This window comes from Phacochoerus africanus, chromosome 6, assembly GCF_016906955.1.
Source record: "Phacochoerus africanus isolate WHEZ1 chromosome 6, ROS_Pafr_v1, whole genome shotgun sequence".
In the NCBI taxonomy this organism is placed as follows: Eukaryota; Metazoa; Chordata; class Mammalia; order Artiodactyla; family Suidae; genus Phacochoerus; species Phacochoerus africanus.
In genome coordinates this window covers 110,384,715-110,408,280 of record NC_062549.1, presented here as the reverse complement: position 1 = coordinate 110,408,280, position 23,566 = coordinate 110,384,715, and the positions used below count along the sequence as shown (strand labels likewise).

Sequence of the window (23,566 nt, the reverse complement as noted above, 5' to 3'; positions counted from 1 at the left end):
TGGGCAACTGGGGCCACCCTCTTTTCCACCACCTGCCCCAAGTGCAAATCAGAGGAATGCGTTTGCTGCTCTTCATAAATATTAGGAGACACAGTCATTGCTCAAAACCTTTGCTGCTTCTTTCTTCCTTCAAATTGGGAGAGAGCTGCCAACAGGAGGAAGGCTTTCTTCCCCCAGGCCTGCATGGATCTCATAGCCATGTTCTAGAAAAGCAAGTCAGTGCTAGCGGGAACTCCTGTTTCCCAGAACGAGCATTCGCTTTCTGCACATTATCTCAAGTCCTCCTCACATGCCCTGGAACAGAGATTCTGCTGATCGTCCCATCCCATAGATGAGGATGAGGAAGCTCCAAGTCAGAAAGCCTATCTGATGCCCCAGCCCCTTCCCTGCCCATGTGCCTGCTGAGCAGAGGCAGGGGCCGGGAAGAGCATGCCGGAGAGTGGCAGGCTAGAGGAGCAAGGACAGATGCATTTGAGCTCTTTTAATGAGCAGGTAATACAAGCTCATGGTCAAGAAAAATGAAAACAAAACTCAGTAAGTTCGAAGCCAACTTTCCGTTCCCAGGATCCTCCAGCGCCCCCGTTTCCCTCTGCAGAGGAGGTCGCTGTGGCCAGTTTCAGCTGCTCCCTTTCTAGAGATTTCCTACACCTTATGAAGGCATTTATGGATATACTGAATATACAGACATAAGCTGTAACATTCACAGGGTCTGTGATGAGAGGTAAATCGTCCTTCCATGCCTGCCCCAGCCATGCAGTTTCCCACTCTAAAGGCAAGCACTCTTGTCAGTTTCTTCTGTATCCTTCCAGAAACATTTTATGCCTCTGCAAGTATGTGCAGCATATGCAAATGGTCACACCCTCTCCACACTATCCTGCATCTTTTTTTCATTTAACAATGCATTTCACAGACGTTTCCAAACCAACATGTAGAGCACACTTGTTGCTTTTAATAGCTGCAAAAAAGTTGACTGTGTGCAGGCACCTGGAATTATGTAAGCAGTTCTTTGTTGATAGCTATCTAAATAGTTTCCATTTTTCAAAAATCACAAACACTGCTGAAGGAGTATCTTTCAACAAACACTTGCAGAATGAGTGTGTGCCTTCAGAGTTTTGATAGATACGGCCTAATGGGTAGCGGCATGCACTTTTTGACATTTTGTCATTTTTGTAATTTTGATAAATGTAGTCTAATTATCTTCCAGAGGTTGTACAATTTAACTCTTCTCACACTAGCAACATGTGTATTATCAGCCTTCTTTTTTTTTTAAAGAAAGAAATTATTTGCCAATATAATAGGTAAAATATGGTGTCTCATTAGTTTTCAGTATGCATTTTTTCTATTATGAATGAACATCTTTTTATATGTGTGGGAGCCATTTGTATTTTATTTTCTACGAACTTTCTATTGATATCCTCTCTCTTTTTCTTACTGAGTTTTAGGAACGCTTTATATTTTAAAGAAATACGTCCTCCGCTTTTTAAACCGTCACTGCAGACATCCCTCAGCGCTCACTATATGGCGGGACTGTGCTGGGCTCTGTTCTCGGGGATACAGCATTCATCTGTCTAGTTGGGGAGCAGACAAATACCAAATAAACATGGACGAGAATTGGGTGCCAGATGGGAAAAGTGATGTGGAGAACAAGAAAGCAGGAGGTAAGGGGAGGGGCAGTGATGACATCATACTTAGAAAGGTCTTCCCCACCCAACATTGTGACAGTTTTTTCCAGGCTTTCTTTCAGTACTTTTAGGTTTCATTTAAAAAAAATTAAAAAAAAAAAGTTAGGAGTTCCCATTGTGGCGCAGCGGAAATGAATCTGACTAGGAACCGTGAGGTTGCTGGTTTGATCCCTGGCCTTGCTCAGTGGGTTAAGGATCTGGCATTGCTGTGAGCTGTGGGGTAGGTCACAGATGCAGCTCAGATCTGTTGTTGCTGTGGCTGTGGTGTAGGCTGGCAGCTGCAGCTCTGATTAGGCCCCTAGCCTGGGAATCTCCATAAGCTGCAGGTGCGGCCCTAAAAAAAAATAAAAAAATAATTGGACTTTTCTAAGGACCGTGATGCTCCTGTCCATTGTATGTTTGTTCTGCTAGTTCATCAGTTTCTACATTGTCGTTATCATTGCCTTTCCTCTGTTTTCATTGAGTCTGTTTTCTTCAGTTCTTGAAAAGGTTACTAGGTTCATTGATTTTCACTCTCTCTTCTCATACATCTACCGAAGGCTATAAATACCCCTCTCGGTACTGCTTTTGATGGTTTCTATGTTTTTGTTTTTGTTTTTTTACATTACTCTCAATACATCTGCAATGTACAGGGATATAAAGAGTAGGGCAGGGATTCAAATTTACTTTTTTTTTCAGATGGCCAAACTAATACCATCTATTAAAAATCCATCTTCTCCCTACTCATTTGAAATGCAATCTTTATCATATTCTAAATGACTGAATCTGGGTTTATTCTGGACCATACATCCTGCCTCATGTATTTCTCATAACTAGGACCACATTCATTTAAATTCACAGCTTTATACTAGGAAAAAGGGCATTACCCCCTGGTAAATTCCCACACCACACCCATTACTCTCCCTTATAATTCCCCTGGATATTTCTCCTTGTTTCTTTTTCCATATGAACTTTAGAATCAACTCACCTAGTTAAAAAGAAAAATAAAACCCCTTTGTTATTTTCACCGAGGTCATTTTAAAACATAAGATTAATGTCGAGAGAATTAACATGTTTATTACATTTTGTCTTCCAATCTAAGGACACATTATTTCTTTCTTTTATTCAAACATACTTGTGGAGCTCTCGTGACGTTCAGGAGCTTTATACAAACCTTGTAAGGTTTATTTTAATTTAATTTTTATTTATTTATTTATTTTTGCTTTTTAGGGCCGCACCCGAGGCATATGGAAGTTCCCAGGCTAGAGGTCGAATCGGAGCTACAGCAGCCGCTTACGCCACAGCCACAGCAACATGGATCCAAGCCAGATCTGTGACCTACACCACAGCTCATGGCAAGGCCAGATCCTTAACCCAGTGAGCGAGGGCAGGAATCGAACCCGCATCCTCATGGATGCTAGTCGGGTGCATTAACCGCTAAGCCACGAAGGGAGCACCATAAAGTTTATTTCCATGTATTTTTCTTTTTTGTTGGTGCTGTTGTAACTGCAGCATTTCTCAGGTCTTCTTACTGGTTGTCATAAGTCTGTGGTAGACACCTTACATGTTAATTTTGCATCCAATCACATTACTGAATTATATTAAGTTTTTTAGTCATGAATTATTTATTAAATGAAGTTTTCAGCTTTTAAAGGAAGAAGGCAAATTATAGTTTAAAACTTCGAGGGTAAATAATGATGTCAGGATTCAATGAGTTAATAGATATCAGACAGCTTAGAGTAGCGTCGGCACATCTTATGAGTTAATAGCAACGATGGGAAAGGTGCCTTGAGTTTACACAGGGTTTTATCCCATTTAATCTTTACAGCCACCCCCTGAGTTAGACTACAGCTAATTTCCATTTTCTAGATAAAGAATCTGAAGGTCAGAGATATTCAGTGATTTGTCAAAGGTCTCCGGGCGAGGCAGTATTGGAGGGGAAGCTGCGTTTATACATCACACTGCCTCAGAGAAAGAGGCAAATCCCTTAGTCACACAAAGGGTCCCTTAGAATCACTCATCCCACAGGTGGCTTTTGATTTGTGTTCTGGGTGTTCACACAGGGCGGGTTTCGTCGGGGTACCCACCCTGCTTTATGTGGACCCTATGGCACTGGATGCCGAGGGGCAGAATTCGAGGCCACTGAGACCCAATAGCAGAAGGTCGGGCTGCCTTTGGAGTAGGGGGGCCTGGCCTGCCTTTGTGTGGCGCCTCTTGCCCCAGGGGGAGAGCTGTCATCGCGTCTGACCACCTCTCATGCTGATGGCGGGTGGGGATGGGGGGAACCAGGGGGTTCGAAGGCTCCCCTGAGTCACACCTGGGGAAGAGGAGGAGGCAGGTGCAGGACAAACCCTGGAGGCCCCTCCCTGGTCCCCCCGGGCCTCCGACCTCTCGCTGCCTCCCTCTCCTCACATTCACCCTACCCTGCTCACCCCTGGGGTGCTCTCAGACCCAGAAGCCACCTCCCATGTGACAGCCTGGGGCGTTTAGGTCAGAAATGATGAGACTCTCAGAGCCGCTGGGAGGTGGAACCTGGGAATAGAAATTGCTGTCTGCTCTCAGGGAGCAGGATGCTTCTGAAGGGCTCTGGGGCTGCCACCGCCCATTCAAGTCCAGATGGGAAGTCAGCCCCACGGTGTCACTGTCATGCTCTAAAACTGTCCATGGCTCCCTATGGACAGCTGGGTTTGCAAGGCAGAGCTCCAGGCACTGGTCCATCTGCATAGGACCCCAGGACAAAGAGCTCTGGCCTGAGGCACCCTCTTCTAAGCCCCCAGCCCAGCCCCTCACTGCGAATCGTCATCATCACTGCCAGCATCTTCAGCGCTAACACCTCAGCAGCAGCTTACATGGAGTGAGTCCTCACTGCGCACCAGGAAGCAGCTAAAACACGTTTCTTGGAAACATCTCATTTAATGCTTAATATCCTACACGGGGGGACCATTATTCTCCCATTTCCGAAGCAAGGACACTTGGTCCTGAGAGTCCCCAAACTAGTCATAATGGGGTGCAATATGAATGCTGGCACCTTGCTTGCAGGATCCAAGTTTTTTTGTTTGTTTTTTGTTTTTTTGCCACACCTGCGGCATCTGGAAGTTCCCAGGCTAGCGGTCTAATTGGAGCTGTAGCCGCTGGCCTCCACCACAGCTCACAGCAACGCTGGATCCTTAACCCACTGAGCGAGGCCAGGGATCGAACCTGCAACCTCATGGATGTTAGTCGGGTTTGTTAACCACTGAGCCACAACGGGAACTCCACTGTAGTCAGGTTCTTAACCCACTGCACCACAGCGGGAACTTCAGGGGCCCCAATTCTTTCTTCTGTGAAATGCATGGTCCTCCTCTTGACCCCGCCTCTCTGGCTTCTCTCCTGACCCTTCTTGCTCCTCCTGCCCCACCGAAGTAAGGCCTCCCCCCCCCCACCCCGTCCCCAGGACTCTAGCCTCTTGACTGTCCTCTGCACACTTCCTCTGAAGAGCCAGCTCTTCGTCCACCCTCTGACGGGACTTTAGATCCGTATTTCTTTTCTTTCTTTTGTCTTTTTGCCATTTCTGGGCCGCTCCCGCGGCACATGGAGGTTCCCAGGCTAGGGGTCGAATCAGAGCTGTAGCCGCTGGCCTACACCAGAGCCACAGCAACGCGGGATCCGAGCCGCGTCTGCGACCTACACCACAGCTCATGGCAATGCTGGGTCGTTAACCCACTGAGCAAGGGCAGGGACCGAACCTGCAACCTCATGGTTCCTAGTCGGATTCGTTAACCACTGAGCCACGATGGGAACTCCTAGACCTGTATTTCTAACCACGCTTTATCTATTCTTTCAGCCAGTCTTTATGCAGTGTCCCCTCTGTGCTGAAGATGGGGTCTGCCCTGTGGAGACCATCCCTCAGCCCCCAGTCATACCATCGGGTCCTTAGTTACCGTTGCGAGGAGGGCTGCAAAGGAGAAGCCATGCCCACCTGGGAGGGTGACTGAACTCTTCTCCAGGTCAGGGGAGGCATGAAGAAGCAGGGTTTGACAGACGTGCGGTGGCCAGGGGAGCAGCGGCAGAGGGATGGGTTGGGAGTTTGGGATGAGCAGGTGCCAGCTATTGCGTGTGGAATGGATTAACAAGGTCCTCCTATATAGCAGAAGGAACTATATTCAATATCCCAAGATAAACCATATGGAAAAGAATGTGAAAAAGAATGTGTGTCTATATATACACGTATAACTGAACCACTTTGCTGTACAGAAGAAATTAACAGAGCATTGTTAAGTCAACTATGCTTCAATAAAATAAACTTTAAAAAAAAGAACTAGAAGAGTTCCCATCATGGCTCGACACAAGCGAATTTAACTAGTGTCCATGAGGACGCTGGTTCGATCCCTGGCCTCGCTCAGTGGGTTAAGGATCTGGCATTGCCGTGAGCTGTGGTGTAGGTCGCAGACAAGGCTCAGATCTGGCGTTGCTGAGGCTGTGGTGTAGGCCTGAGGCTATAGCTCCGATTGGACCCCTAGCCTGGGAACCTGCATATACCACAGGTAGGGTCCTAAAAAGACAAAAAAATTAAAAAATAAAATAAAAAAGACCTAGAGTTTGGGGTGAATGCCATGGGGGAGTGGGTGGGAAGCAGGGGAGGAGGAGGGTCACAGTGGCTTCAGGCATCGAGGGCTGATCAGGACGGGGCGGGGGAGCAGGGGAGCTGCGCAGGTGGATGTGGGTAGTGGGCTGCAGGGAAGGCAGTGGGAAAAGGGGTGTGAAATGAGGCTGGAGATGATGAGGGGCCTTGAAGGACACATTAAAGATGTGGGCACAACTGTGCAAGCTGGAGGAAGGTGCGATCATATGTACACGTCTGAAAGATCACACTGGCTGCCACGTGGAGAAAAGGGGACGGGCCTGGAGTTGGAGTCAAGATGATTATGAGAGGTCAGCCGAGCAATGATTATTGTCCGGATGAGGGTTGGGCAGCAGAATTAAAGAGAAGTGGGAGACTCTAGAAGTCTTTAGGAGAGAAAATCTCCAGGATTTAGTGACAGATTTCATGGAGGAGTGAGCAGGAGGGGAGGGGTCTCGAGGCTGACTGTTGGGTGTCTGGCTGGCTCAGCCAACGGTGGAGCCAGGGAGCCCAGAGGAGGAGCAAGAAGCAAAATGTTGACTGTTTTACAGGGTGGGGTCTTTGAATGTTGATTTTTTTCTGGCAATGTGCGTTGGAGGTGATTCATAGGGGGCCAGAGGGAAGGCTGGAGGAGACTGAGCGTGTGAAGCTCAGAAGGATGTCTGGGAAGAAGAGGTAAAAGTGGGGACTGCTGGTACAAGCGACAGTCTAGGAAAAGACTAAAGGATAGAGCTCTGAGGAGCCCAGCCCTGAAAGGTCAGCAGGGGAAACTGGAAGGGTAGGAGGAAAATCAGGGAGTGCGAAGTCCCAGGAAGAGAGTGCTAGAAGGATGCAGGGGCATCCAGGCCCCCGCACTGCAGCCAGAACAGGAAGCGAAGCCTGGAGACCGTCCTGTGGGTTTAGTGCCGCAGAGGTCATTTGTGACCTGAGAGAAAGAGAGGGGGCGGGAGAGAGAGAGAGAGAGAGAGAGAGCAAGCGAGCGAGCGTATCGCCTTGGCAGCAGGCTGGGGCAGGAGTGGGTTAAGGAATGAAGGGAGTGAGGAAACAGAGGCAAGAGAATGGAGAAGAGGAGTTCCCGTCGTGGCGCAGTGGTTAACGAATCCAACTAGGAACCATGAGGTTGCGGGTTTGGTCCCTGCCCTTGCTCAGTGGGTTAACTATCCGGCGTTGCCGTGGCGTTGCCGTGGCGTTGCCGTGGCGTTGCCGTGGCGTTGCCGTGGCGTTGCCGTGGCGTTGCCGTGGCGTTGCCGTGGCGTTGCCGTGGCGTTGCCGTGGCGTTGCCGTGGCGTTGCCGTGAGCTGTGGTGTAGGTTGCAGATGCGGCTCGGATCCCGCGTTGCTGTGGCGCAGGCATAGGCTGGCAGCTACAACTCCGATTCGACCCCTAGCCTGGGAACATCCATATGCCGCAGGAGCGGCCCAAAGAAATAACAAAAAGACAAAAAAAAAGAGAGAGAGAGAGAATGGAGAAGAAAATAAAAAGCTGGAGATGAGAGCTGAGCGACTCAATTTATTTTTTATTTACTTTTTTTGTCTTTTGTCCTTTTTAGAGCCGCACCCATGGCATATGGAGGTTCCCAGGCTAGGGGTCCAATCGGAACTGTAGCTGCCGGCCTACGCCACAGCCACAGCCACGCCGGATCCTTGACCCACTGCGTGAGGCCGGGGTTTGACCCCTCAACCTCATAGTTCCTAGTCAGGGATTTCTGCTGTGCCACAACAGGACCTCCCCTAATTTTTAATTTTTTTATGGCGGTGCCCGCTGCATGTGGAAGCTCCTGGGCAGGGACTCTGCAGTGGCCCGAGCCTCAGGGGGAGCTCCCTGAATGACTTTCAAAGGAAGGCATTGGAACATGTTTTAAAAAAAGCAGCTCCAAAAGAACCAGAAGAAAGGGAGAGGTTGACAAGACAGGAGAGAAGGAATACCTGACCGTGCTCGAGTTTCTCAACAAGGTGTGGGGCCCGGGGAGCCAGTGGACAGGTGGGGGTCGATCTCAGGCAGCAGGAGGCTGTCCGCTGCTGTATCAGAGGAAGCAGGAGGAGGAGAGGGTGGGGGCAGGTGTAGATGCAGATGGAGCAGGTTTGCTTGTCCTCAGTGGGAAGCAGAGCGAGCTTCTGATTGAAATAAGGCAGCTCCTGACGGAGCCAGGGACCTGTGGGGTGGGGGTGGGGGCCAGCTGGGTGGGTGTGTGAGGGGCGTGGAGACGGGGCGTGACCTTCGTTAGAATGGGGAAGTCAGCCAGCCAGGGACTGGGAGGAAGGTGTCAGGCAGCAGGAGAGCCGCCCTCCTGAGGCTGGAGACCCTGAAGACAGAGGGAGATCCATGTGCCCCATAGTGTGTCTTTCCCTAGAAAATGTGGCCTGGAGAAACCAAGAACTGGATAGATGTGATACAAGAGCAGAGAAGCAAGGATGCCTTTGTTACGTCTTGATATCCCCAGCTGCTTCAGTCTCAATATGCTCCAAATCCATCATCTCATTACTTTCCTCCCCAAAGTTCCCCAAATCTGCTCCTCCTTCTAGATACCTTATATTCATGAATTGCAATACAATCACTCAATAATATCATTAATAACAGTCTTTTTCTTTCTTTCCTTTTTTTTTTTTTAAGTCTTTTTTAGGGCATATGGAAGTTCCCTGGCTAGGGAATCGGAGCTACAGCTGCCACCCTCACCACAGCCACTGAGCGGGACCAGGGATCGAACCTGCATCCTTGAGGAGAGCCACGAGGGGAACTCCAATAACAGTCATTTATTAAACACATGTTATATCAGATGCGATACCAGATGTTTTATTTATTTTTTATGTTTTATTTTTGGGGGGCCGCACCCGAGTCATATGGAAGTTTCCAGGCAAGGAGTTGAATCTGAGCTGCATCTGCAACCTACACCACAGCTCAAGGCAACGCCAGACCCTTAACCCACTGAGCGAAGCCAGGGATCAAACCCTAGTCCTCATGGATACTAGTTGGGTTTGTTACCTTTGAGCCCCTAGGGGAACTCAGGATACCAGATATTTTAAACCAATCCTCTCCTCTGATCATCAAAACAACCTTATGGGTTATGTAGGACCCATTTTACAGATGTGGAAACTGAGGCTCAGAGAGGTTACATAACTCACTCAAGGTTTCCAGTAAATGAAGTCAAGATGAAAACTTAGGTATGTTTGCCTCTAAATCCTTCCCTTTTCCCCGCCTTACAATGGCCCATCTCAGACTCTTTCTTTCTTCCCGCCTCCCACATCAGATCAGTTGTCGAATTCCATTTGTTCACCTCTGTCAAGTCTCCTGTATCACATCTTACTCCCTGCCATGCCCCCTCCTCTCTGCTCTGCATCACCAGATGAGTCCACAAGGGCAGGGATCGTTATCTGTCCTGTTGCTCTGCAGTAGAGCTGGATCCTTAACCAACCGATTGAGGTTTTTTGTTTGTTTTGTTGTTTTTTTGTCTTGTTTGTTTTTAATGGCCACACCAGTGGCATATGGGAGTTCCCAAGCTAGGAGTCAAATCTGAGCTGCAGCTGCTGGCCTATGCCACAGCCACAGCCACAGCCACGCCAGATCTGAGCTGCACCTGCAACCTATGCCTCGGCTTGCAGCAATGCTGGATCCTTAACCCACTGAGCGAGGCCAGGGATGGAACCCGAATCCTCACAGAGACAACATTAAGTCCGTAACCCCCTGAGCCACAAAAGGAACTCCTGTCTGTCTTGTTTTCTGTCATATCCTCAGGGCTTAGAACAGCGTCAGGCAAATACTAGGTAGTGGTTGAGTGAAGAGATAACTGTCTATGGAAAGATCATTCCAAAAGCACTGATGGCTTTTGTTCCAGACTGTCTTTTTGAGGAGGTCTGCATGACAAAAAGGCTTGAAAGATACAGTGTCTCCGGCGGTAAAGAGCAGGCATGTTTGCGTCTGGCGCAATAAAGATGACATCTCCCTCCAGGGCAAAGTTTGGCGGGTTGGCTTGCGGCCCACTCTAAAGGACTGGTGTTTCTAAGCCTGGAGTTCCTCAGCAGTATCGCCTGGGGTCCAGTTGCAATGCCCCCCCCCGCCCCGCCCCCCCCCCCCCGGACCTGTAGGCTAGAGAAATTAATTTGAATGCTAAACTCATGCTACCTGCTGTGCTATGAGTAAAAAAAGTCCTTTGTCTCTGGTTCAGGAGTCTTATGTCAGATGCAAGGGTAAAATCTCAGAGCCTTCAGAATTCATGACAATGACCCTACTGGCTTGCTTTCTTTCTTCCTTCCTTTTTTTTTTTTTTTTCCTTTTCTCTTTATGGCCACACCTGCAGCATATGGAAGTTTCTGAGCTAAAGGTCAAATTGGAGCTGCAGGAGTTCCCGTCGTGGCGCAGTGGTTAACGAATCCGACTGCCCTTGCTCAATGGGTTAACGATCCGGCGTTGCTGTGAGCTGTGGTGTAGGTTGCAGACGCGGCTCGGATCCCGCGTTGCTGTGGCTCTGGCGTAGGCCAGTGGCTACAGCTCCAATTCGACCCCTAGCCTGGGAACCTCCATATGCCGCGGAAGCAGCCCAAAGAAATAGCAAAAAGACAAAAAAAAAAAAAAATGGAGCTGCAGCTGCCAGCCTACATCACTGTAACAAGGGATCTGAGCTGCATCGTCAACCTACACTGTAGCTTGTGGCAATGCCAGATCCTTAGCCCACTGATTGAACCTGTATCCTCACGGACACTATGTCAGGTTCTTAACCCAATGAGCCACAACGGGAACTCCCTATTGCCTTTCAGTAGGACAACTGATGCAGCCTCCATGTCCATCCCTCCCAGACCCCTGCCTCTAAGTCCAAGGTGTCCTCTAGAGCTAAGATACTTCATTCCAGACCCCACACTGCCCTCCAAGGCCCAAGGGATGGCTTCTACTCCCAGTCTGACTGCACCTCCTAACAGCCCGCTCTTTCCAGGTCAGGCAACCATCCCACCTGCACACCTTCTCCACTCTCTTGCATCTTTGTCAGCTGTCCCCTCTGTAAAGGTCATCCTTCCCCCTTTCCATTGAAATCCTGTCTGCCCTTTGAGGCCAGGATCCCGTCTCACCTCCTTCATCAGGCCTGCTCGCAGCTCAGTCAATTTCCTTCTCCTTTCTCTCACTTTCCTCCTCCTGTAAGGTTCTTCCATCCCTCTGTCTTGAACTGTGACTTCCTGGCTAAACCCCACTCTGCCTCTCCCTGGCTTCCATGCCCTCATGTCCCAGAGGGGTGATCTTCTCAACCCCTGCAGCCCCAGGCAAACAGTAGGAGCTCAATAGTTGGGTGATGTATTTAGGAGTCGAACAGCTGGTAAGGATCTTGCAGAATGACAGGATGGAACGACAGTGGAGTGGGACAGTGAGAAGAGCGCGAACAAAGGCAGTGGAGGTGGATGTGGCCAGGGCGGAGGAATAACCACTTTGGCTGAGTTCAAGATACGGACCTGAAACGATGAAGGAAGGGAGGCCCAGCGCTCAGGAGGGCCTTGGCCATGGAGACCCCATTCCTCTCTAAGGGCAGATCCTGGTAATGCTGCTTCAGGATCTGAGTCCCTTGGTCAGGGGCTTCAGGAGGCTGCTCCCGGGCAGCCCCCCCCCCCCCGCCTCTCGCTCGGTGCCCACCCCCTCCGCTTCCGTCGGCCATCAGAGCCTCGCTCGCGGCCCCAGAGCCTCGCATTGACGCGGGCCCGCGCGTGAGTCAAGCCTGCGTCACGGCGCCCCGCCACCAGGGTGGCCTTTCGCAAAGCGAGGGAACGGTGCGCGCTGCGCTCCGCCCCACTCGGTTCCGCTCCGCAGAGCCGGCGCGGCCAGGGCGCGGGGAGGGCGGCAGTCGGCCCCGACGCCTGCAGCCTCACGCGCTCCCTCGGCCGCGGCACCTGGGCTCCCCGACCGCTCCCCCGAGGCCCCAGCGCGCCGCGGGCGGGAGACCGGCCGGGACCGGCGGCGAGGGAGGGAGCGAGGAGCGAGCAGAGTCGCGTGCGCCGGCGCGCCGCTCCGGGTGCCCTCCCAGCCCGGGCCGGGGCCCGTCGCCGCCACACTCGCAGTGCCCGTGGGAGGGGCTGTGTGCCCGCGACCTGTCGGGACCGCGGCTGCTCGGCAAGAGGGCAAGGGCCAAGACCGCACGACGGCACACGCGGGACAGGTGAGTCTCCGGCCGCACCCCGCTTGGCTTTACGGGACCAGCCAACGCAACTTCAGCTGTTCCGGCCCCGCCCCAGGCCTAAGGACCGAGGTGCGAGGCGGCGCTGCTCAGGGATCCGCCCGGCCCGGCGCGGGCCCGGGGCTCCTCCCGCCACTCCAGCTGCCGTTGCCTGGCGACGGAGCCCCGGGGCCCTAGCTCCTCCGGCGCTTCGGGGGGTTGCCCCGCGCCAAGCTCATGGGTTGGACAGCAGGCTCCAGCTTCCGGGGCTCAGGAGGGCCCAAGAACTCCGGTGGTAGTGGGGCAGAGCTGCAGAGGCAAGCGCCCGCGAAGGACCGGGAAGGAGACCCGGCCAGAATCGCCGCCAGGAGCTGCGCGCCCAGGGCGCAGTTCCTGCGGCGAGGTTCCTGCGTGGCTGGAGACCCCAGCCTCAGCCGCTGGGCTTCAGGCCCATGACCTTGACAGTAACATTGGCAAGAGAAGCAGAGCGCTCACGCCCGAGATGAATATTTAATTCCCAGTCTCGGGGCTGGTCCTCGCTGAATTCGGAGCTAGCGGGGAGCCCATCCTCCCTCGAGGGAAGCGCATCTGGGAACAGAATGGCGGAGATGGGGGGACGTGCGCGGGGTGCAGGTCTGGAGGGGGCGCCGTCTCGGGAGACAGGCCTCTGCCACATCGATACCTGTGCGCTCCGGGTTCTCAGGCGCTGCTCGCTGTGCTGCGGGGAGGGCCGCTCCCGCAGGGGCGCGGCCTCCAGCACTTTCCTTTTAAAGCCCGAATAGGAACAGCCGTGTCAGGGCGCCAAGGGTTCAGAAATCCCAAGGCCGCTCACTTTACAGGACCCAGTCGCTGTCAAGGGGAGTTTGTCTTTTGTTCGTTTTTTAAAATAATTTGTTCCTACTCCTTTCTTTCTTTCTTTGATACATTTTTAATGGTCCCTATGGATTAGGAAATTTCTAACCAGAGCTATTTTGGGGGCAGTTCAGCTGTGAACATGAGGCAGGTTGGGTTGGGTTGGGGAGATAGGTCAGGGGTGTAGAGGGCACTGCCTCTATTAACAGGAACTTCCAGGAACTGAGAAAAACCCATAATGGCTCCAAAAAAGAAAAAAAAAGTATCAAAATTTCACTCAGGCCGTGCTGAACCTACCGACTGATGTCTGAAGAACAAGGTCAGAGTGTGAGGAGGTTAACATGGGGCTCCTTCTACCTCGTGCTCTGCTTGCCTAGCCCGCGGTCCAGTGAGGCGGACCCATCACCTGGCAGGAAGGGCTCTGAGGTCACGCCTGCGTGTCCTTGGCGGTGGCCCATCCATGGGGACCATCAGAGGCTCAGCTCCTCTGCTGGCTTTTTCCCCCCCGAATGGAGCAGCTGTGGCTAAGTAGGTGGTGAGTTTCAGCAAATCCCTGCGGCTTAGCCTGGAGGGTGACTCAGTGCAGAAGGGAAATGGTGCCCACCAGCTCCAACGGGAGTGAGTATGTTTGGCGTGAGTCACATGCAGAGTCGTGTGTCTGCTGTTTGTGAGTTGAATGGAGTTCTCTACCAGGACCTGTGAGTGGCAATGACCTGGGCTCCTGGTGTTTTAGAGTCCCTGACTGGAGGTGAGCAAGCCCCCAGAGTGAGCTAAGCAGAGCTCAGGCTGCTTGGCTGCTGGGTGAGAGGCCTGAAGCTCTGATTTCATGGGGAAGGCCAGAGGGCTGAGCCGGGTCAGGAGGGAGGTTGGATGAGAGGCGGAAGTGGGGGAAGGCCGTGTGGTTTTGGTGATAACTGGATTCAGTGCTCTGCCACGTGCCAGCCTGGAGTGACCTTGGGCAAGTCACTTTACCTCTTGAGCCTGGGTTTCCTCAGTTGTAAGGCAGAGATGCTGGTGGTACCTTTTCTGCAGGCTTATTTTTGAGCCCAGTGTGAGGCACATAGCAGATGCTCATGAAATGTTAGTTTCCCACCCCTTTCCTTGTGGGCCTCAGCCAGCAGGAATTCTTTCTCTTCCTGTCCTTGTTTCTTGGTGTGAGAGGAGGTGTGGAGACAGATGAAGGGGGCAGGGCTGCCCATGTGGTTTCACAGGACCCATAACTCAGCGTCAAACTGACCTACTTCCAACCCTCAGGTCTCCCCCAGGAGACCCTGAATGGGGCAGCCTGAGTAAGAGCCGTGCTATGGCGGGGGAGGGGTGAGGGGTGGGCAGGACTGTGCTGGATCTCTTGGGTGCCCTCGGCTGCCTGCAGTGGCTCCAGGGTGAGACTCTAGCACAGACCTTGACTCCTTCAGATTGTTCCTGACCATGGCCTGCGCCCTAGTTGCAGCACCTGCTGAACCTGAAGGGTCCCTGCCCTTTGATCAGGTCCCCCCACCTGTCCTGTTTGTAATGGAGTTGGGGGCTGCAAGAGAACCATCCAGGGGAGGCTAGGCTGGCCGTCCTGGAGAGGAAACAAGCATGTTTCCTGCGCTTACTAATGGATGCTGGCCCCTGGCTCCCTCTCGTAATGTGTCTAGGCCTGGTGCTGAGCTAAGATGTGTGCATCTCAAGAGCAAAGGAAATAAGAGCATCCCCAGGGCAGCAAGAAAGAAGTCACACTGACCCAGGGGACTCCAGCCTGCTACTGGAACTGCTCCTGGAAGTGTGTGTGTGTGTGTGTGTGTGTGTACATGCACTCTGGAATCATGGCCCTTTCAATTGGACCCGAGAGCTAATTCCAAGGATGATAAATGCACAGATGAGAGGATTCCTGAGAAGCGAGTTCCTTCTGCCTGTGCAGCTCCCCTTCCTCGTGCGCCTTCCTGTCCAGGTTGGCTGCAGCAGGACAATTTGTCATTAATCCCTTCAAAGCTGCTAAGATAAGCAGCAGCACAGTTTAAAGGGAAGATGGATTTCAGGGTTTTTTTGCCTCCCTAAAACCAGGTCTGAGTTATTGCTCGCCCTCAGGCTGGGCTGCAAGAGGTGCTCACAGCAAAATATCTGGAGCTCCAGGATGGGGCACACTGTCACTCTGCTCCTACAAAGTCCTCTGACATTGGTCTTTCTCTGACTGGTGTCCCAGGCTTCCAGGGGTCGGAAGCCCAGTGGCACGGGTACATCTGTGTTAGTGCACCTCCCGAATGCAGGCGGGACAGGGATCTATGGAGAAATGCCTGCTTTGCCAGCTTTCAGGAGGGGTGGGTGCTGGGTTCCAGCCGCTCACGCCGTGCTTGGCACATGGTGATTACATCCAGGGTTTACTGAGGCTTCCGCGCTGTGCTAAGTGCTTTATTAATACACCATCTCGTTTAACCTTCGCTATGGTCCCAGGAGGCAGATATTGCTCTCAGAAGTTTACAGATGTGGACCTTGGGGTTCAGAGAGGTTAAATAATTTGCTCAAGGTCCCACCAGTAGTGAGTGGTAATCTGAGGATTTGCACTCAGGTCTGGTAGATTCCAGACTTCATGCTCTTATTGTCTATGTGATGTGTCTCCATAATAAGTTTGTGTTGTTGTTGTTCTTTCGTGGCCGCGCCACCGCATATGGAATTGCTAGGCCAGGGATCAGATCCAAGCCGCCGTAGTGACCTCCTCGGAAACGTCTGATCCTTTTAACCCATTGTTTTGGGCCGGGGATTGAACGTGCATCCTAGTGCTGCAGAGACACCTCCAATCCCCTTGTGCCACAGCAGGAACTCCCGTTTCCATAATAAGTTCTTAATAAACATTGCTGACAACCTAGGCATTTACCCAAATGATGCTATCTAAACCTATCTAGCTCTTTAAGCTAGAGTCCTGGGCTTTCGCCAATGGCGAATTGGTAGAGGATGAATGAACCTTCACTTCTAAGCTTTGGGAAATAAATACTAGTGGTTCCAGGGTGGCTGGAATCCCGAAGTAGATCCCAGGCTCCACCGTGGTGCCTTACTGTTGGGTCTCTCTTTCTCGTCCTGACTTCTCCCACCTTCACTTCCTTAAGTTTGTCCAAGTCAGGGGTTGGTGCTCGGAGCAGGGAGGGGGCATCAGAGCAGACTGGAGGTTGCCCTGCGGATCTCTGCCTCTGCAGAATCAAGGACAGCCAGTCACTGGTGGGAGCTCTGATGTGTCAGGTTTCTCTGCTAAGAGGGTGTGCCAGGCACCTGCCGCAGCTTCTGGTGAGGTCCTGACCTCAGAGCAAAAGTGCCAACACCCCAAGGCTACTTACAGCAGCTGCCCCATGGCTGCTCGAGGGCTGCTGCTTGCTTCCTGGGCTTCCTGGAGGGCTCGCTCTGCTCGTCTTGGGCCTCTGCCACTTACGTCCTTGGCTGTTCTGGGAAACTTGGCATCTGACTCCTCCTGCTTCTCCATCTCTTCTCTTCTCTGAGAAATCACCTGGAGGAATGGGCCCTGCTGTCCTAGGCTGCCTGGCATCTCTGAGCTACCTTTGATCCCAGTAGAGAAATTTTTGATAGCGAGGGTGGATAACTGGAATGTAAGCGTTACTGCTGCCCCACCCCCAGCGGATAAAGAAATCTTCCCAGAAACGCTTGCTCCCCAGAGAGTCATTTTGCAGAGATCCAGTCTTTGGGTAATTCCCCCCCCCCCCAGCCCCCACCCCTATGAGGAACTTTAAAAATTAAAACATTGTTCTTCTCTGGATAAATCCAGTTATTTTAAAAAATATAATAGTCACTGTGTACAGAAAACTCACGTGTAAGGACATAAGTTCAGATACAGGATGAGTTACTGAGCCAAATTAGTCTCATGTTTAGAATCAGGAATATTTTGGAGTTCCTGTTGTGGCTCAGTGGTAACTAACCCACCTAGCATCCGTGAGAATGTGGGTTCGATCCCTGGCCTCGCTCAGTGGGTTAAGGATCCAGTGTTGGTGTGAGCTAAGATGTAGGTCACAGACGCGGCTCGGATCTGGCATTTCTGTGGCTGTGGTGTAGGCTTGGGGCTACAGCTCTGATTCGACCCCTGGTATGGGAACTTCCATATGCTGCAGGTACAGCCCTAAAAAGAAAAAAAAATCAGGAATATTTTGTTAGAGAGTAGCTCTGGTCAGGTGAGGCCTGGGTAGCCTGAGTCCCCAACTCAGGAATTGAGACCAAAAGCACTTTTTGCTCTGAGGCCTCTTGTGGAGTGAGGGTGGGGTGAGCGTGGGGCAGAGGAGGTACCACCTCGGCTCCCAGGCCCTGGGGTCATCGTTTCAGCTGCATTTGTCTCACAGAGCTGCCACTCTGTCTTCCAGAGCCCACTCCCTGTTCATTTGAAGATAACAAGTTGCCTCTCTCTGTATTCCATCGTTTCTAATTACCAGGTTAATTAGAATTTCCATTGGATTCTGTGTACCACTCATTTGTCCCCTGTTATTTCACTTGCAGTAGAATGCACTGGTCCACACCCCAAATTCCTGCTGGTTGTATTTGTCTCTTTAATTATAAGGCTTCTGGGCTCCTGTGGTTTTGAATGCTACTCCGGGTCGGGAGTGTTGCTTGCCAAACTGCCTTTCAGGAGACGTGAGCTGTCCCCTGGCGGGATGGCTCCAGCAGGTGCCTCCAGGTGAGTACTCTGTGAGGACATGGACGCCCTCTTCCTGGGGGTCTGCAGGAAGGGGAGCGAGTGCGCTCCCATGCTGTGCAGCCCTGCGCTGGCTCCCAGAATGCCCTGGTGGCTGCTGTCCACGGTCCTGGCACACCTCTGAGACAACCTGCCTGCTGGTAGTTCGGGGACTCCTTTAGCTGAAAGGAGTCACCTTGACAGGTTCCCCAAACTGCATTAAGTCTTCAGCTTTGGGAAAGGACCTAGCCAACTGAAGGAGCCCCTGACCCCGCTGGGGGGCGGGGAGTAGCGCTAGAAGGACTCATTCCATTGGCGACTTGCTGAATGAGATACACGCGTGTCGCACTCCGTGCCGTGCATCGGATAACCTCCTAACCAGGGCCCCAGGTGGGTGGCATGGGGCCCAGAAATAATGATGCCTTTATCCCTGAAATAGCCTTCGAGTGGCCCAGGGCGCTGAAGCCTCCTCCAGTCACCCCAGTGTGCCCTACCCGTGTTCTCTTCTCCGTGTGTCATCGCTGGGGGCAAACCGAGAAGCCCATAGAGCAGGGACTCCCGAGGCTGGTAGATCACAGCTTGCATTCCCCCCTCCTCCGCTTCTCGGCCCGTTGATCTCCTACGTGGTAGTTACCTTCCCTTAGCTTGGGCTTCTCTGTCTGTGTCATGAGAGTGCATTGTCGGGGGGATAAATAACATATGGAAGCACCATGTGTCTTCAGACACGTGCGCACCCTCTGCTGTGATCTCAGGTGTCCTGCCACTTGTTCCTGGTGGGAGTGCTTTTCTGCCCACCCTCCACAGGGCCGCGCTGAGGGCTGTGAGCAAAGAGGCACGTTTCTGGTTCTCAGGAAAGAGACATCCTGTTGGGACTGTAATTAAATTTTTCTGATCACTTTTCTTTCGAGGGCTCTTCGGCGGGCTGGTGGGTAACTCAGGTAATTGGACCCCCTTGATGCCTTGTGTCTCTGTCTGAGACAAGAGAAAACAGTAGGTTTAAGAAAATCCAGGTCAGAGGATTTGGGCAGACGCCGCGAGGACCCATCTGTCACCACCATGGGCCTCTCGTGAATAAGAAAAGCTGGGAGTGAGGCCTTTACTCGTCCACTCCTGGGCTTTTTATTTTCAAGACTGATTTTTAAAAGATTTTTTTTTCAAATCAGGACAGATGTCATAGATCTTCTGTCTGGAGCCCATCTACACGTTAGCACACTGGGGTTCTCTGTTTCCCTCTCTTTAAAACCTAAAACTGGAGTTCTCATTACAGCTCAGTGGGTTAAGAACCTGACTAGTATCCATGAGGATGCAGGTTTGATCCCTGGCCTTACTTAGTGGGTTAAAGATCCGGCGTTGCCATGAGCTGTGGTGTAGGTCGCAGAAGTAGCTCAGATCCCACGTTGCCGTGGCTGTGGCATAAGCTGGCAGCCGCAGCTCCAATTCAATTCCTGGCCTGGAAACTTCCATATGCCGTGGGTGCAGCCCTAAAAAGAAAAGCCAAAAACCTAAAACTCCCCCACCAGCCCCTTGCATCCTCAGGCACCCACGTGCTTCTTCCATACCAGCCCAGGGTGGGACCGTGGGTGGGTGCCCCTCTGTTCCGCTTGAGCCCATATCTCTGCATTCTCATGTGGAGGGGAAGCTCGTGTGGGTGGGTTCATGGTGTGCCCCCTGCGTTATTTCATTCTCGTGACAACCCCTTGAGGTTGGCGCCTCATCCTTTTTTCGGGTCCAGAAGCCAAGAAAGGTTGTGTACTTCCCCAAAGACTCACGAGTAACACGTGGCCGCAGGCCTCAGACCCAGGTTCCCTGGCTCCCAAACCCGGGATCTTTCTGGGAGCGTGTGGTAGTTGAGAGTCGGATGCTGGAGTCAGGCTGCATTAGTGGTTGGGACTCAAGGCCTCCACTTCTTGACTGTGTGCCTTATTTCATTCATTCCAAGATGCATAACTTTGCACGGTGTCACATCTTAAAAGCAGGAAGTGCAGTCAACAATGTCTCAGATGCGCTGGTGGTCAGGTGGATGGGTGACCTAGTTGGGTGAAAACCTTCCATTGTCCCTTTCCACTAAGTTCAAGAAAGTACCAGCAGCAAAGGGTCTTAAGTTCAATGACATATAGCTAATGAATTCCTCTGAGCCTCTACTTCTTCATTTGTATGATGCGGACAAGAGTGGTCCCAGCCTCATGCAGTCACTGGTGGGGTTGAAGGAGCTAATGGCTGCTACAGAGTCGTTTCTCAAGAAGCATCACCCCTGTGCTGCTGTTGTCATTATTATGCGACACCCCGCTCCGCCCTCAGCTCCTAAATTCTAGCGCTAAGACAATGCATCTGTGGGGCAGTTCGGTTCTTACGTTCAGACCCACCGGGCATGAGTTTCCAACTCTCACGTGATTTGGTAGAACTGAACCCAGAGATTTTGTTGGCACGGGCCCCACCCACACTTTCCAGGGCCAGTTCCTCCCCCTGTGGACCATCTGCCCCTTTTCCTGCTTGCCTTCTTCCTTGACTAAGAAAACAAAATACTGACAGCAGAGAACATGCTCAGCAGATGCAATAGGAAGATGAGAGGGACTGAGAAGATTCCACTGGCTCCTTCACCTCTTTGTTGCTTGGAATGGTCCGCCAGCCGATGAAATGTTCCACACAGAGACTGTGCCCACCCAGTGTTTATTCCTTGGCATAAAGATGGATCCTCTCTGCCAAGTGGAGAAAGGGAGGCCCAGATCATGGCTCCTCTGTAAAAGGCAAAAAGTCAATGAGACATGGCTAGACTTCTTAGTTTGCCTTAGATTTGTTTTGTTTTGTTTTGTTTTATTGTCTTTGTAGGGCCACCGCTGCCGCCTATGGAAGTTTCCAGGCTAGGGGTCAAATGGGAGCTGTAGCTGCCGGCCTACACAATAGCCACTGCAGTGCTAGATCCAAGCTGTGTCTGCAACCTACACTGCAGCTCATGGCCACCCTGGATGCTCAACCTACTGAGCAAGGCCAGGGATTGAACCCGCATCCTCATGGAGCCTAGTCAGATTTGTTACCACCGAGCCACAATGGGAACTCCTATCTTAGGAGTTTGGAAATCAGACGCTCTTGGGATCAGAATATCCTGTCAGAAAATGGAGAAGATATGAAGCTGGGAAATGACACGGCTCTAGAAAATTTGAGGAGCTCAGGATACATCAGTTTATTGATTCACTCGTCATTTATAACCTATTTATTGAGCCCATGTAGTAGAAAGTCTCCCAGGATTTAGCCTTGCAGAAGCAAAGACGCTGTCGGTTAGAATAAGGGCAGGAGACCACAACACAAAGCCAGCAAGTCTGTGACGTGGAGTCAGAAGGGACCGTTGTGTTGGTTCAACTCCTCAGCCAGCTTTTCTTCCTCTCTCTCCTTCTGTCCATGTGGTATCCAGATGCAGTTGGTAGGTGAGCGCTGTTCCCTGTTTTCCAGATGCGCAAGGGATAGAGAGCTGCCTTCCGAGGCCTGGGGTCCCCCCACATGTGCTGCAGGGCTGTGCGGGATTAGAGCCCCCGGTTGGGCAGGCAACTTCTGGTAGGTTTACCGTCTCTCTGGTCAGAGCTGTTAGCTTTTCTCCCAGCCTCTTTGTTTCACAGGCCAAGGCAGTGGTTCAGATTTCAACCTGGGAAGCAGGTGGTTCTCAGAAGCTAGGCAGGCAGTGACCCCGGAGCATCTGTAAATTCCACGTTCCGTCCCGTGTGCTGGGCACCCCCAGGTCCTGCCCTCAGGGAGCCTTGTGGTTAGAAAAGCAGTCAGGCCTGTAAGCACCCAGTGATGCCAGAAAGCCAAATGCTAAGTGTGTAAAATAAATAGTCTCATAAGGAGCGTGCTGAGGAGGGTGAGAAAGGGGCATTCATTCTCACTGAGAGGATTCTAGAAGGTGTCACGGGTGAGATGGTGAGCCTGGAGCTGGACCTTCAAAGACCAGAAGCTCCAGGGGCAGAGGACGTGGGGTGATGGCTGGGCCGGGGAGGAAGGGGCCCCAAGGAGGAGCTGCACGTGTTGGCCAGGGTGGGACAGTGACAGTGCGTAGTATCCAAGAAGCCACCTCCGATGGCCTGAGGAGAAGTGCGCTGGGAGCCGGCTGCCTGCCTCTCATGGAGAGAAGGCTGAGCCGGAGCATGAGGGGTGGGAGCGGACAGATCTGAACCCGCTGACATGACTGTGCCACGTGGGGATGGAGGACGGAGGAGGGAAAGGCCAAGAATGGGGCTGGGTCCCTGCCCGTGTGTCCTGGGCGAGGAGACCCAGGGCGAGTGGCCGCCACGTCCAGGCCAGGAGCAGTTTGCCAGTTTTCCAGGAAGACAATTCAAAATAATTCATGGGACAATTTGGGTCTCTGAGAATAGTCCGGCCCGTTTGGGGTCAGTGGAAGCCCAGAGGTTCTGAGGTGATGAGCAGGACGGTGGGGGCCACCACTGATTGTCACCTGGAGATCAGGAAGCCGCCGAGGTCTCTGAGAGGAAGGAGCCCGGCCTCGCGTCCTTCTCCCCACCGCTTAGCGATGCATTGGACTTTGGCGCGTGGTCGGGGGAGCGGGGCCTTCCCCACGGCTCTCCTCTTCTGGGGCCCCTCCTGGCTTCCCCGTGTGGAAATCCACATTCGCAGACACACAGCACTCTCTGTAGAGCCCTGCCAGCCAGGGCAACAGGGTTGGGCACGCCCCGTGGGGCCGGGTGAAGCCAGCACACCAGGGTCCCGTTGGCGGTCTTCCCCCAAGATGGCAGCTTGTCCCCCCAACTCCCCTGGGGATCGTACCTGGAAAATAAATGACTCCTGTGGGCTTGTCCCTTGAGTTGCTTGGTACAACCTTACCGACCCCAGGAGGCAGGTGCTCAGAGGGGCCCGCCCCGCCTCTGGCTTGGCCTCGGTGGCAGGGTGAGCAGCCACCCCCATTTGCTTGGGGTCACTGCTGACGGCTGTGCTTGAACACTTGTTGTGGACCCATCAGCCCTCTGGCGGGAGATATTTTTACCTGTCTGCCTCCTAGTCGCACTATTTTTTCATTCTCTTTTAAAGAAGATTCGCAGCTCACTCGTGCCGTCCTGCGCTCTCACATGTGCTATTCTGAGCCGTAAGCTGCATCTGTTGCTAAGTGACAGATCTTTCTCCGAGTTCGAGCCCCTCTGCATCGTGCTCTAAGTCATTGAGACATTCCTTGCAGAGAGTACCATGGAACTCATCACCTGATGCTCGGGGAAGCAACTTTACAACCCAGCTACAACGGGGGGGGGGGGGTCATTTGAGTCCTGCTGGACTGGCTGTCACAGCATCATCACGACACCTCTGTGGGCTCTCAGCTGGCAGAGGGTGGCCTGACAGGCCTGAGAACCTGCAGTGTCTAGTGCCTGGGGCAGGTCACATCCTGCTCACACCCATGTCTGGGCGTCAGGGGGGAGCCCTCCATAGATACATGCAGACCTGAAGGGGGCCTTGGACGTCACCTAGACCAACTCGTATTACACATGGGGATGCCGAGGTCCAGAGGGATCAGGGTGATGGGTGGGTGGTGGTTAGTCAGGACCAGCACCCAGCCAGCCTGTAGATGCCTGGATCACGGCAGGCTCCAGGGCCTGCAGAGGCAGGGCCAGAAAGGACTCTGCCCCACCCGAGTGCTTGTCCTGGCAGTGCTTCAGGGTTGCTGGCTGGGTACACACTGCGTTCCCATGTCT

General features: G+C 52.5%; 1 protein-coding gene across 2 annotated transcripts in view; it reads left to right on the top strand.

Annotated features, from left to right (window-relative positions):
- Positions 1–23,566, top strand: part of SLC6A17 (solute carrier family 6 member 17) — a 113,825-nt gene that overhangs the window by 50,305 nt on the left and 39,954 nt on the right. The window contains exon 1 of one of the 2 annotated variants that reach the window (XM_047785075.1): positions 11,982–12,388. The exons of the other annotated variant lie outside the window; for it this stretch is intronic. The gene's annotated coding sequence lies outside the window, so the exon portion shown is untranslated. Of the gene's footprint in view, positions 1–11,981; positions 12,389–23,566 lie in introns of those variants that run through there. 2 annotated transcript variants of the gene reach the window in all.